This window comes from Hibiscus syriacus, unplaced genomic scaffold (genome assembly GCF_006381635.1).
Source record: "Hibiscus syriacus cultivar Baekdansim isolate YM2019G1 unplaced genomic scaffold, ASM638163v2 tig00111458_pilon, whole genome shotgun sequence".
In the NCBI taxonomy this organism is placed as follows: domain Eukaryota; kingdom Viridiplantae; phylum Streptophyta; class Magnoliopsida; order Malvales; family Malvaceae; genus Hibiscus; species Hibiscus syriacus.
Genome location: NW_024063097.1, coordinates 966,465 through 970,603, shown reverse-complemented (window position 1 = coordinate 970,603; position 4,139 = coordinate 966,465).

Genomic DNA, 4,139 nt, shown 5'->3' with positions numbered 1-4,139 from the left:
ATTGGATCTACTAGAAGAATTTGAAGAAGTCATCTTCTATTACGTTCCTATAGAAGAAAACCAAATGACTGATGCTTTAGCTACCTTGGCAGGCACATTCAAGGCTGACAGAGAGTCTGATATGATGCCGATTGACATGTAGTCATATGAGTACCCGACTCATTATTACCAAATCGAATAAGTAAAAGACACGAAGCCCTGGTATGATGACAATCTGCAATACATCAAAAACTGAAGTTATCCTGAGGAAGCCACCAAAACTGATAAAAGAGCTATGAGAAGGATATCGACTGGATATGCTCTTGATGGGGAAGTCTTATACAAGAAAAACCATGATCAAATTCTGTTGAGATGTGCAGATGCAGAAGAGGAAAAATGATATTAGAAGAGGTGCATGATAGAGTTTGCGGAACGCATGCAAATGGAATATGATGTCGAGGTAAATTATGAGATGCTGATATTTCTGGCCCACATTGGAAGGTGACTGCATCAACTATGCTAGAAGATGTCATATATGTCAAATCTACGAGGATAAAATAAATGTTCTAACTCAACCTCTGCATATGATGACGGCACCATGGCCCTTCTCTATGTGAGGCATAGATGTTATCGGGAAAATCCATCCGAAGGATTCAAATGGTCATCAGTTCATTTTTGTAGCGATTGACTATTTTACCAAGTGGGTGAAAGCTGTGTCATATGTCAGTGTCACCCAGTCCACTATTTGTAAGTTCTTGAAAAAAGAGATCATATGTCAGTATGGTTTAACCGAAAGAATCATTACCTATAATACTACGAACCTGAGCAATAAGTTGATGGACACTGCTTGTGAACAATTTAACATAAAGCATCACAACTCTACTGCCTATAGACCAAAGAAAAATGGAGCAGTAGAAGCAACGAATAAAAACATCAAGAGAATAGTGGAGAAAACGACTGAGACATACAAGGATTGACACGAGAAATTGCATTTTGTTTTGTTTGCATACGGAACTTCAGTATAAACTTCTACTGGGGCATCCCTATTTTCATTAGCATATGAGATGGAGGTAGTGTTGCCCATTGATGTGGAGATTTCGTCACTCCGGGTTTTGTTGGAAGTCATGAGATTTGCACATCCTCCAATGGGAAGGCTACCTCATCTTTTTCTCCTTTATACAAGAAATATTCCTGCTCACCAAAGTTATCAAAAAACACAACTCGAATATAAAACTGAAAATTGACGTTTGTATAAAATAAAATAAATTGCTATTTAGAAACATGCATCACATTGTACGACTTAAAGTAAAAATGAATTAATTAGCAAAATAAAATCGATTTACTTCAAGTTCACATTTTGTTCGAATGTCGTATCGGATCGCACTACTTCGATCAAGAATGGATTTCCATGCACATTCTACAAATCGTTACTCTTAAAAATATTCGAATAAAAACATTAAAATTGAACGAAACTAATATTTTGTACAATCATTCAAAACCAATTCCAAGGAGCAAATAATATATAAATATTAAATATAAAGATCGTATAAAATAATATGGTTATAAAATAAATACCAAATGCGAATATGAAAGAAGGTAAATGGGTATAACCCAATTGTTGCATACATATACTAAATATTTGTAATTAAACAACATAAATGAACATGATTTAATAATAGGAATATTTGAAATCATAATCAAGATACATAATAAGTTATTGACATTTATAACGAAATATAAGATATACACAATGTATCTACGTACATAAGATACATTCAACGCAAACGAATTACTATCAATGTTCATTGAAATGAAATAAAAAACAACATAGAATTAAATAACAAGGGAACCATCAATCATGAGTTAGATAAAATAATATATCAATATGTTAATATTATGGAAAAAATGTACTGAAAGAATGATAAATCCCAACAGCAAGCATGACTAAAATTAAATAATAAAAAATGCTAGGGTACTAACAAAATCTTAACCAAAATACAATAACAAAAAAAAGGTGATTAAAATGAACAGAAAAACATGTACTTATTAAGTATAAATAAGTTAAAGTACAATGAACCCAGCTTAAATATATATGTACAAACATTTAAAGGCTAATAAGGACGAAATTACAACATTAATAAAACATGAACTCAAAATAAAAGGAAATAAAATGTTACATTAATGACTGGACTAAAACATTACAAAACCAGAAGGACCCAAAGTGAGATTTACCCACATGCTAAACGCCAACTAGTCCCTATCGAAACTATGTCGTTTCGTGGGTAATATATAAGCCTGAAACCAGGCTTTCCCTCCTTCATCTTCTCATTTGCTTCAGTTTAACAACAGAGGGAGGAGAGAGAATTCTCAAATTCTCTTAACTCCCTCATCGGGGAAGAGAGGGGCCGTCGTTCGCCAATGACGTTTCACGGCGGTCGAAGAGAGTCAAACACCTAAAAAAAATCCTGTCCTCACCCCTAACCCATATCCCAACCTATTCTAGCCTAAAACCCACCCCTTTTCCTTAGATCTAAAGCTTACCTTCCGAAAACGGGCTTCAAAACGAGGTAAGAACCTTTTCCCTTTGTTCTTTCTTGGTTGATTTGCTTTTCTATTTGCTTTTTCTTTTTTTTCTCTGTTATTTTGTTCAAAAGTTTCTTTTTTTCTCTCGTTTCTTTCTGTCTCTTTTTTTGAAATTGGTCCCCAAAATGTTCTCACCATTTTCTTTCCCGAATGTTCTCTTTTTATCTTCTATGTTCTCTTTCTTTTAAATTTGATTGTTGGATGCTTGGTGATTGATTCGGTGGATTGAAAACCCCCATATCTTCTTGGGATTTTATTTATACTTGTCCATATTTTTTAATGGGTTTTTTTATTGATGTTGATTTGTGGTCACTGTAGATGAAGCGGCAACGTCAGAGGCGGTCGGCAACAGTAGCAACAACCATTGGCGATGACAAAAGTTATCTAGGGTTAGGGTTTTGGAAAACCTAAGGTGTTGATATTGGGCTGGGTTGAATCTGTCATTGGGCACCAATCAGGTAGAAACCGAGTGGGCTGAAGTTGATAGGTTAGCTAGTTACAACTGGTCTGGGTTTAGGTGTTGTAATTGGGCTTGAACTAGGTGGCCTTGGTCTTGTATTTAGGTCTTAATTTCGGGCCTACAAAAATAAATGTAAATATTGTAATAATAATAATAAAAGACTCGAACAAAAATGGATGTTTACAACTGCCCCTCTTTGCCCATTCTTGTGTTAAAAAGAATAAGCAAAGACGAAAAGACAACAAGTTTTTGTTCGGTTCTATCTTTTTCCTTGAAATTTAATATGTTAGTTGTTGATGACGATGTTCCTTCTTGTTGAGGAAATCGGGTTAATATGGAGATAATTTGTTGCTGAGGACGACACTACTCATACGTGATGAAGAGTTCTGGTCATTTTAGGTAAATTTAGAGATAGCATGGTTCCTATGTGATGAAGAAATATGGTTATATAAGGGTGACACTGCTTCTATGCAATGAGGAGATCTTGTCGGTGGATGACACGGTTCCTACGTGATGAGGACGTCTGGCCATCTTTAGGGATAAATGGAGATAACACGGTTCTTACGCGTTGAGAAAGTCTGACTATCTAAGGATGACGTGGCTCTTACGTGATGAGGAGATCTGGTCAGTGGATGACATGGTTCATACGTGATGAGGATGGCTGGCCATCTTTAGGGATAATTGGTTTCAAGAGAAACTGTCTCAAGAGAGACAATACTTGTTTCAAGGGAAACATTCTCAAAGGTTTTCTGTTTCAAGAGAAATTGTCTCAAGGGAGACAAAACTTGTTTAATGGAAACATTCTCAAAGGTTTTATGTTTCAAGAGAAACTATCTCAAGGGAGATAAAACCTTGTTTCAAGAGAAACAATCTCAAAGTTTTTATGTTTAAAGAGAAACTGTCTCAAGAGAGACAAATTTTTTTCGAGATAAACAATCTCAAAGTTTATGTTTCAAGAGAAACTATTTTAAGAGAGACAAAATTTGTTTGAAGAGAAACAATCTCAAAGTTTATCAATTTGTTTCAAGTAAAACAATTTCCAAATTTTGTTTTAGGAAAAGTTGTCTCCAGCGAGACCAATCTGTTTTTGAAAGAAACAATCTCAAGTGAGATTAAT